The sequence below is a fragment of the Aphelocoma coerulescens genome, chromosome 13 (assembly GCF_041296385.1).
Source record: "Aphelocoma coerulescens isolate FSJ_1873_10779 chromosome 13, UR_Acoe_1.0, whole genome shotgun sequence".
NCBI lineage: Eukaryota > Metazoa > Chordata > Aves > Passeriformes > Corvidae > Aphelocoma > Aphelocoma coerulescens.
Window position 1 is genome coordinate 1,109,697 of NC_091027.1, and position 11,036 is coordinate 1,120,732.

Sequence of the window (11,036 nt, forward strand, 5' to 3'; positions counted from 1 at the left end):
GTTATCTCTGGGTGGGTCACACAACCAGCCGGATGAAACCGGTTTGTTTGAAAAACAGCAATTCTTTCCAGAGTGAGCTTTCAGCTGCATCAGCTCCCTCATCTGAGCACAGCATCTTCCCACCTCCGCATTCCTGCCCCATCCTCACACCGGCTGCAGTTGTCACCGGGTGCCCATGACACATCCATTGCTAACACGGCGGAAGGAGCCCCTTCTCCCCTAGGAAGGCTTTCTGCCAGTTAAGTTTACCAGTTAGGGAAAGCCGGAGTGACAGCAGGAGCGGGAGGTGAGGAGCCAGCCCTGTCCCCACACGGCAGCTCCGGGCCCCGTGTCAGCTCTCGGCACCTCACGGCTCTGTCTCGGCAGCTCAGAGCGACACAGCCCTGCAAGGAGGCTGAGCCCAGCACCCACACAGGGACCCCGGGCCTCGCTGTGGGAGCTAAACCCCTCATCCTGTGCCTGTCCTGCCTCGGGCATCTCCGAGCTTCCCCCCAGCAGCTGACCCGGTCCCAGCAGCATTCCCACTGCTGTGAAAATCAGAACCTGTGTTGCAGGGTGAGGGATGGTGGAAAACCACCCACTATCCTGGTCTCACAACACCAGAGGCTGGGGCACTAATGCATTTCATTAAACCCCAGGAGACAACAGGCATCCTGACTGCCAGAATACAGGAGCTACACGAGAGGTTTCTTGGAATTGCCCTCAGGCAGCAGTGTTCAAGGTCTACTTATTATGTGGCTGTGTATCACACACACATCCTCCTTGCTCCCAGGACTCTTTTTACTGGGCTAGACACAGACAAGGCATTGTATAAAATAAAACAACCCTTTTCCAGATAATACATTAGAATGAATAATGAATCTCCTTGAATTCCCTGTTGTAAACCAAAGGGCATGCATTGACCTGTTGCACTGACAGCCCTCCAAGAGATCTGATCCTTGACCTTGGACCTTTCGTTGTCTGTGAATACAGCTCTAGGGTAGACACCAAGGGCTTCCCCTTCTGTGTTATCCTGGAAGTGTGCTGTGGGTGTGTTCTTGTTTGATGCTTCTCCATGTGACTGCAGCAAACAGCCTTAGTGACACCTTCACCATGACAGTGCTCCCTCCACCGAGCACTCATGAGCTTTCCATACAACATGATTTCAGATATATATATTTCAGAGTGGAACAGTACTTTTCCTTACTGAGTCGCACCTCTCACAGTCACACATGAATTTCCACCTACTCAATTCCTTTTTTCCCTTCTGCAGCTCACTTTTCTCCTTGCAGTCCCTCCTCCTGGCCCTCAGGCAGCTTTGCAGGGGTGGGCGAGACAAGACAGAAGACGGGAACAGCAGGGACACAGCCGAGCCTCTGCAGGGGGACAGAGGCCCCTGAAATGAGAAGCAAGCTGGGCTGGGGTCTCTGCTCCCAAACCCTCTTCAGCTCCCAGCTCACACTCGTTAACCTCCAATGATTTTTTGCAATACTCATCATCAGCCATTTGTGCTGCCAGGTCTTCCCAGACACCACAGGTTCATAACTGGTTTTGGAACTGGTTTCCCTTTGAAGGGAGATATCAATGCCATCTCCTGTTAGTCAGCCTGTGGTGCCACAATGATCTCCACCTCCAGCTCCTTCCAGGTCCCTGAACCCATGTTCATGCCTTGGGCCATGAGTTCCTCTCCCCCACAGAAAGCACGTTGCTGCAACCGTGGCTGACGAGCCTCTCATCTATTTCAGCTAATTGGCTTCACCTCCTGCTCCTGCACTGCCACTCTCACACCCGCCTGGACATGCCCAGCTCCTCACGGTGCCGCCTCTGCCAAGCCTGGCACGTGCCTCTCGGAGACCTGGGAGCACCATGGAGAGCAGGAATCTCCGGGACAAAGCCCCCAGGCCGTGCATCCGAGGGGAGCTGTCTCCAGAGGAGGCCCCATTCCCTTTCATCTCCCTGGCAGGTGTCAGAGCAGATAGAGCAGAAGCACAGGGACACTCCTCAGGCTTGAGAGAGGTGTCTGGTGCTTGTGCTTTTAGCCAGTGAGGAAGGTTTCCTTTGATTCCTTGTTAAAAATAGAAGGAAACTTCTCAGTGCTCTTCAGCTGAGATGCTGAGCAGCCGTGTGCACCCCAACCCTTGAGCTGCCCTCAGCTTTGCTGGGCCAGTCCTCTCACACTGCACGGGTGGCACTTTGCCCAACTCTGTCGATTTTTGGCACAATTCCCCAGAGCGCAGCTTCTCTTCCCCAATTTCAGGGGCTGCTTACTCACATTTTTACTGCTTCATTAAGGTTTAAACTCTACTCCAACACCTGTCCAACTGCAAACCTCCCTCCTCCTGTCCAAATGTGTGACCCCAACCCTGCCAGAATCCTCCTCAGAACACGGGGACACTCATAAACCCCTGCGGCTTTTCCTAGCCCAGTGTCAAGTTTGACTTTTGTTTCCAGGATGATCCTCAGGGTGCTGGAGCCAGGCTTCTGCTCTCAGTGTCTGCTTTGTGTCCCCATAATTCAGTGAGGTATTGATGACCAATGATCAAAGAAACCCTGAGAGCCTTATGTTGAAGCAGCTTTTAGAATTGCCCTGCTTGGGTCTGTGCTCACCCTGTCCTGGCCAGGAACAGGACACAGAGTAACTTACGAACCAGAAAGAGCAAATAAAAGTAAATTAAAGAGTAATGCCTCCATGGAGAGATTGCAGAGGCTCAGTTTCCCGGCAGCACAAATCCCCGTTTGACTGAAGCCACAATGACCCTTGTCTGTGTCCTTTGGGAGCAGCATTCCCACTGTAAATGTTACCAGGGCTGTGCACACATGTGGGACAGAACAAAGCTCTGCATTATCGCCCGCTGGGGCGGCACCAGTCCGTCTGTGCTACACATCAGGCAGGCAGCGGCTGCAAGGTCACAACTGCTGGAGATGTGATGGTTGCTCAGGCACAAAGATGAGGGTGGGACATTGCTGGGTCAGGGAGCTGGGATGTCTGGAGGCATTTAGCACATTTAACATGATGCAGGAAGAATGCAAAGGAACTTCATAGCACAGTGTGGGTTGGAAGGGATCTTTAAATCATCCAGTTCCAACCGTGGGCATGGACACCTTTCACCATCCCAGGTTGCCCCAAGCCTGGTCCAACCTGGCCTTGAGCACTTCCAGGGATGGGGCAGACACCACTCCCCTGTTTTCACATGTGTATCAGTATATTTAGTTACCTTCCAGGCAAAGACAGCATCAGTGGTGCTGAAGATCGCTGTCCCCTTGCTTGTGGTCCAGGTTACATCTCATCCTGAGAGGAGGGTGGATTCCAGCATCATCATTCCCTTCATCCATGGTCTTTCACTGTGCTGTCCAAAAGTTTCATGGGTTCCTTTTCCATCCAGGCATCACCTGCACAGGGGTTCTGCAGAGCAGGGTGTGGATATTTATCAAACAGGGGGAAGAAGGGAATGCACTCCCTGTAGCTGCCAGAGAAGTGGCAAACATCACTACAGGCCCTCAGGAAAGTCCTTACTGTCAGAAAAGTAGAAGTGATATATAAGTAAGAAGAGTTTCAAGCTTAGGATTTTTTGGGTGAATTCCTTGAGAGGGGAGGTGGACACACAGCACACAGTACAGAAAACCCACAGCACATCACTGTGATGGAAATGTTTTTGAAGAAAGAGCTGGTCATAGATGTCCTCTAAATTCCCTGGGAGGAAAAGAAAAGGCCTGACAGGTGCATTTTGGGCAGCGACAAGGCATCAAGCAGCTGCCCAAGCTACAGTTAAATACACAAAGGCAAAGTCAGAAACAAGCTCTCAATTAAATGGAAAAGTGAAATTAGTCACGCCCCTGGGAGTCACTGCAGTGCAGGAAGCTGAAACGGAAAAGTAAAGGAACCAAGGGCTATGAAATCTTCAACGATATCCATGGAAGAAGTATTTAATAACAGGATTAATTATAAAGATGACAAAGTTTCATTGTCAGGAAAGGTTAAACAGTCTGCCTATTCTTAGTCTCATTTTTGGGGAAATACTAAATCCCCTCAAAGGCCCAGCCAAGCAGCTGCCACTCATTTCCTCTCCAAACATAAAAGATCAGCCTCTGTCCATGTTCTACATGGGAGCTTTGGTCCCGTAATGCTCCATGGAGAAACTCTTCCACAGAGGTGACACAGGGGGCTGTGGGGAGGAGAGGGAGCACCAGGCAGAGGAGCAGGACCCCAGGGAGCTGGGGGTGTAAGAGTGCCTCATCCTGTTCCAGAAAATCCCAGATGTGTCCCTTGGAGATGGAACAGCAGCACCCAGAGGTGTAACCTGCACCGAGGCCAAACCCAGGGCAGGAGAGGTTTGGCCACCGCCTGCATTAAACACCCTCATGTCCCATTCCAGTACTCGCCACCCCCTGCCTCCGGCCACACAGGAGCTGGGGGCAAGTCCCAGTGCCTCCAGGGAGAATTCCAGCAGGCACCAGTGCTCCCAGGCTGGGTGACCAGCACAGCTGCCCCAGCCAGGAGCTCTGCAAAGCTCCCCCAAAAGCTGGAGGCGGTCAGAGCAGCAGCATTTAGGGCATTTATAGCTCACTCCACCCTGGATCCCATCAGCACTGACACCCTGCAACTCCTCCCAGCAGCACCTGTGGAGGGGGAGCCCTTCCCAGAGAGCCCCTGGAAGCCCAGAGACACAAAAGGGATCCAAGAACACCTCATTCCAATCCCCCACTATAGGCAGAGACACCTCCCACTGTCCCAGGCTGCTCCTGGCCTTGGACACTTCCAGAGATCCAGGGGCAGCCACAGCTGCTCGGGGCACCCTGTGCCAGGGCCTCCCCACCTGCATCATAGAAGTTTCAAGGTCAACCCACCCTAACGATTCCTGCGCCTAAGGGGGCAGGATCCATGCCAGGCAGATGGGGGCTGCTTCTCACAGGCACCTCTGCAGGGGTGTGAAGCCATATGAAACCTCCAACCACTTAAGTGGGGTTATATTATCATAAGACAATTCCAAGGAGAGGAATGTTTTCCCAAAATTTGTATAACCACCGGGAAAATGTCACAAACCACTGTGAAATTGAGCCGAAGCTGTGTTTCCAGGAATTAGAACCAGAAGTTCCCAAACCAAACTCTAGTTTCCTTTTGGAGGGGCTCCAGAGATGTCTGCTGTGCATTAGCCCTGGTACGACCCGTACGAGGGATGTGAGCGCTGCCTCTCCCTGTGTAAATAGTAATTTCCTCCTGGTGCTGCTCCGTGGTCCCAGCCCTCAGTATTCCCTCTTCTTCTGTCTCTGCTCCTGGAATCTGGAGGGAGATTTTCCTCTCCCCAGCACTCGGTGACCAGCCCTACACATGGGCTGCTTCACAGCAACTCCCTACTGCCGGCTTCAGTGCAAATCATTTTAATTCTCCTAATTAAGCAAGGCCACTGCCTTTCCTGCATAAAAATATCTTCAAACAGCTTCTCGAAATTCCTGTGGAAATCCCCACTAACTATCCCAGCCGTACCCGGAAGCCCAGACAAAGGGTTTGTTCCTGGGGCTGGGGTTCAAGGAGCCGGTCCCTGCCTGACCCTGCAGCCCCCGGGTGTCACCACACTCTGTGCCCGTGTGGCCTCTGCCTGTCCTGGGCTCTGCACATCGTTTGTTCCCTGCTCTGAGCTCTCAGGGGAAGACAGGGAACGGTGGCACAGTGAGCGGGTGACCGTGAGGGTCCCCAAGGGCTGGGTGCGGTGGGGAAACCCCTGGAGGGCTGAGCCAGCCGGCCTGGAGGAGCTGGAAAGGCAGGAACAGAGAGGCTGCAGCCCGGCTGACTTACAAGAAATGGAAAGAAAAACCAGAAAACAGATTTGCATTTTTAAGTTAATGATTACAAGAAGAAAAACGAGGAGCTGCCCTGCAGGGAGCTGTGCCAGCCTGTCTGTGTGTCCCGCGGGCAGAGTGCGGCTGTAGCTTTGAATTCAAGGAAGTTTTGTCCTGTCCGGGGAGGCGGCTCCTTCCAGGCGAGAGCATCATCAGAGACCGGAGCTCGGCTTCCCCGCTCCACGTCCCGCAGAGCCTCGGGGGGGACACAGGGACCTCGCTGAGGCACGGGGGGATGCAAACGCCCTCCCAGGACTGGCTTCGCCTGAAAAGCGAGGGGGCTGTGGGGTACAGCAGCCCCCGAGGAGCGCCGTGGGCTGGGACACAGCTCCAGTAAACATCAGGTGGTGTAAAGGTGGTTGTGAGGGTGTGAAGATCGCAGTGCTCGGCCGTGTGACATCCCTCGATGGCGCAGAGCCCTCCAAGGAGGGGGATGAGGATGGACGGTGCCACTCCAGCCATGCTGCGGTGGTGGCATGGCCAGATCCTGGCACCTTCCCTAACCCACCGTGTCAGCCCCGCAGCGCAGCACCCAGCCAGGACACCTGCCCGTCCCCACAGCCCAGCGCGGTGGCCTCGCCGTGCCGGGACAAGGGCACAGCAGCTGCACGTGAGGTGGCAGCTGTGGGAGCAGTGGAACAAAATTATCCTCATCATCTCAGTTATTGTCCAGGGACACATTTCATCTGCTCAAGGTTATGGTGTGAGGTGTCCTGCGTCCCTGCACACGCAGCCCCGGGGCGGGCACAGAGCCGCCCCTCGCACTTACCTCGCTGAGCAAAGCCAGCCCGGGCACGGCTCCGTGTTTGCTTTCACAGCGCTGCTGGCAGAGGACGTGCCCTTGAAACGTGCAGATAAGATACTGATGATGGGGAGCAATTCCATGTGCTGTTAAAAACATCCAATGCCTGGAGAGCTCCGCATCTGATACCTGCTGCAAGGGCACGCCGGGCACCGCGGAGCCTCGGGGACTCCCACGGGCACTGCCCCCGTGCCGGGCACTGCAGCAGTTCCAGGGGGTCCCGAGGGGTCCACTGCCTTCTCCAAGCACCACAGCAGCGCCAGGGGATCCCCATGGGCACCGCTGCCCACTCTGCCTGCACCCAGCTGCGTGTCAGCATCAAAATGCCCATCCCCTCACAACACTCTCCTCTCCAATCCTGCTCCTCAGAGCGGTGGTCCCTTTCCCTACAAACCTGTCCCCCAACACCAGTCACAATTTCCAGTTAACAGGTCTGGCATTGTTCACTCCCCTCCTGTTCTTGTCCCTTTGCTGTCCCCATCCCATAGCAGATGCAGGAGGGCCGGGGCCTGAGCTGATCTCACGCCTGTTTATATTCATGTGGCTTCTGAGATATGGTTTGGAACCATAAAAATATGTTATTTACTGTACAATTAAATATTTGTTTCCTAGTGGGTTGGACTTGGGTGAACTGTAGTTTCTACAATACCCTTTTAGCATGACTTACTCTCTTCCTCATTGCCTCCCTTTTGTACCTTTCATTCCCCCATTCCTTGTGCCTTTATCAGCTGCAGGGAGGTTTGCCAGGGACTTCACACGGTAAAAATTAAACAAAAACAAGTCAAAATAACAACCCCAAAATTTTAAAATTTGCTTTGAAATTGGCTTTGTCTCTCACTTATTTTGTCTGTAGGAAGTGCAGTGGCAAACCAAACACAGAATATTTCTTAATTACTCGGGAGTACTTCCCCTGCACGTACATGAGCCCAGCCTGGGCACCCAATTACCGTGTTTGTAATGATGGTGACAGTGCTGTGACAGACTCGAGCAGGCTGTCACAGCCTCTGTCTGCAGATTATCTGCCTCACCAGCACTTCCCAGGGCGCCGTGTTTAGCTCTGATGGCTGTTGTTTCCAGCAGCAGCCTGGCAGGGCAGGGCTGGGTTTCCGCCTGGCACTGCCATGTCCCCAGCAGGGTGGCACGTTGTTCCATGGGGATGGGACCAGCTCAGTGTTTCTGTCAGGTTGCCCACGTTTGATCCATGGTGTGATTCGTGAGGATGTCCTGTGCAGGGCCAGGAGCTGGACTCGATGGTCCTTGTGGGTCCCTTCCAGCTCAGGCTCTTCCATGATGATCCAGGTGACTCCTAATTCTGCTCTTTTCCGGACATATATCCCTTAAACCCAGTCCAGTGTAGAAACCCAAATGATTTCCCTCACTTCTTCTGGAAGCAGGCGAGTTTCCCGTTCATCTGGCCGCTCCATCTCCCCGTGCAGCCGAGGCCACGGCACAGCCAGAGCCCGGCCGGGCCAGCCGCCCCCTGCCCTGCACAGCCCCACACTCAGCGCCCAGGACAAGGCCAAGCTGCAATTTTCCGCATTAATTGCCAGGATGCCAGTGCAGGGGAGAGACAGAGATTCCTTTGTGCCGGCTCCAAGTGCCTCTGTTCCAGGAGAATGGCTTATAACCGACCTTGCTTTGTGTGCCCAGCCCTGGCCTGACGCTGTTCGCACAAGCGGCTGAGCTGACAAAGACAAAATCAGGAATTCTTGGAGATTTTGGGCAGTGAGGTATCTCCTGGAGCAGCCCTCAGACACAGAAGTCCCAGTTCTGTTTTCCTCATGGGTTCAGATCAGAAAATCCAATGCTGCAGTGAGCGGAGCTGACATTCCTGGGTGACGGGTCCTGGGCTGCCCTCCCTGCCCTCCCTGACGCAGCAAGGGAGCAAAAACCTTCTGAGGCAGCGAGGCAAAGAAAGATCCACCAGTGGCACACAGGGAGAGCCGGGATCCTCCAAGTCCATCCATCCGTGGGACCTTGGCCCAGCCAGGTGTGGCCCTGCAGCACCAACACCCGCAGTGCCGCCGGCAGTGCCGGAGCACGGCCCCGTCCTGCTTGTGCCAAAACAAGGAGAGGAAAGTCCGTGTCTGCTGTCAAGCACATGGGAAATAAAATGAAAGCCAGAGAGTGCCCAGGACAGCCCAGGGAGCAGCTTGGAGAGCTCTGAGGGGCTGTTCATAGATGGGACTTTGCCATCTTTCTTTCAGAGCCACCACTGCTGCTGACAGACACGGCTCGGAGGCTTTTCCTTCCCAAGTGGGAAGAAAGCTGCCTGGGCTTGGCTTTCAGGGAAGTGGGGCAGCTACAAAAAACCACACAACAATCAGAGGAAAGAGGAAAGTGATGCTGACGAGCAGACACTGGCTCCAGGCCTCACCTTGGGTGGGAGCTGGGAACAACAGCAGCTGTGGCAAAGGAGCCGCGGGCGATGCAGCACACCCTGCCTGGAGGAATTCCCTATGTGGCAGCAGCTCCCAAGGTCAGGAAGGTCAAAAGCAGCCAGAGATGGATAACCTGAGCCTGAGGAGTCTCCTGGGCTCTCCTTGTTTAGGTATTTATACACGTATATTTATTTTTATATATTTGTATTTATTTAAGTGGCACAGGGTGCCCAGAGAAGCTGTTGCTGCACCATCCCTGGACGTGTTCAAGGCCAGATTGGATGGGCTTGGAGCAACCTGGAACAGCGGGAGGCATCCCTGCCCATGGCAGGGGGTGGAACAAGTTGGGCTTTAAGGTTTCTTTCAATCCAAACCATTCCATGAGTCTGTGATTCTGTATTTGGTAAGTTTTGGAAGGCTGTGGTGAGGGAATAGCAAACATGCCCATGGGATCTCAGCATCTCTTGGAAAAAGGCTGTGGCAGTGGACTGATGCTGGTCAGGATGGAGCAGGAACTGCAGGGAGGAAACACGGCCAGGAAGCAGGGAAGGAGGACAAATGGGTTCTGTCAAGCTAACGATCTATTTTTAGATAAAACTGTAATTAAGTCAGTACTTGATAACAGCAGGACTTTTAAGGTAATGAGGCTTCTGTTACGTATCTAAACACAACATGGCACATATTAAATGAATCAGGAGATGTCTGTTTTCCCTGGAATGTAATTACAGCAGAGGCCTCGTTGGGTCAGCGTATCCAGGAGAGCCCTTTGGGAGGCACCTCTCGACTCTGAGCTAGTGCCCAGCCGAGTAAACAACATTGGGTTCAGTGTCTCGGGTCATTTGTTAAAATACAAAGGCTGGGAGCCATTCCTCGGGAGGAGGGGCTCCCTCCGGGGAAACAGGGACTGGGAAACACCGAAGGGATCCTGGCGCAGGAGCTGGGACTGAGAGTCATGTTCAAGACCACGGCAAAGACAAACAGAATTACTGTCCTGTGTCTGCCTGGGCGAGTGACAGGCTCTGGCAGAGATCAGGGTGAGAGGATCTTAATGAGGCCCAGGCTCCTGCCTGGCTTCCAGGGGCAGAGCCCCGACCGCACCCGTGCTCCTGCAGGAACAGAACCCACGCCTGGGGCAGCTGCAGCGGCTTTCAGGAGCCCCCAGAGGTGCCCTGGGCCGCCAGATGTGCACGTGGGTGTGGCACCAGATGTGCACAGGGACGGCTGTGCCCACTGCCACTGGGCCAGAGCGCACAGCTCTGCTACCACCCAGACGTGCTTCAGCTGTGGATGCTGCACTCTCACCTGCACGGGCCTCAGATGCCCCGTGGCTGCTGGATGTGCCACAGCCAGACCAGCTGTGCCCCAGTCCAGCTGTGCCCCTGGCAGTGCCATCGCTCCCCCTTTGCTCTGTGCCCCAGCTGTGCCCCTCCACCCAGCTGTGCCCCTCCATCCAGCCGTGCCCCTCCATCCAGCTGTGCCCCTCCACCCAGCTGTGCTCCTCTATCCAGCTGTGCCCCTCTATCCAGCCGTGCCCCTCTATCCAGCTGTGCCCCTCCACCCAGCTGTGCCCCTCTATCCAGCCGTGCCCCTCTATCCAGCTGTGCCCAGCTGCGCCTGCCGCGGTTCCGCGCCGCCCTCTGGCGGCCCCGGAGCCTCCCTGCGCCTCCCTCTCCTGCAGGATTTTCCCGGCTCCGTCATTTTATTCACCTTTTCCTTCATTGAAACCTCTCTTACCTTTATAAAGAGACTTTTCCCCCTCTTCCCTCTTCAGCGATTGTTCCAAAGGGGAACAGTGGCTTTGTAGGAGCTTCTGGTTACCAAAATTCACCTTGTTCTGGTAAACACCCTAATTTGGAGAGACTGCAAGAGGAAAGCTTTGGCCCTGGGGAGAATTCCCCCAAAAAGAGAACACTTAATAAGTGCCAGAGATCAATTCCTTATTTCGCATAAAACTGGTTAATGGGAAGCAGGAATAAGAAAACAATTAAATATATATTTAATATAAATAATATGATTTAATTTAATAGTTTTACATATTT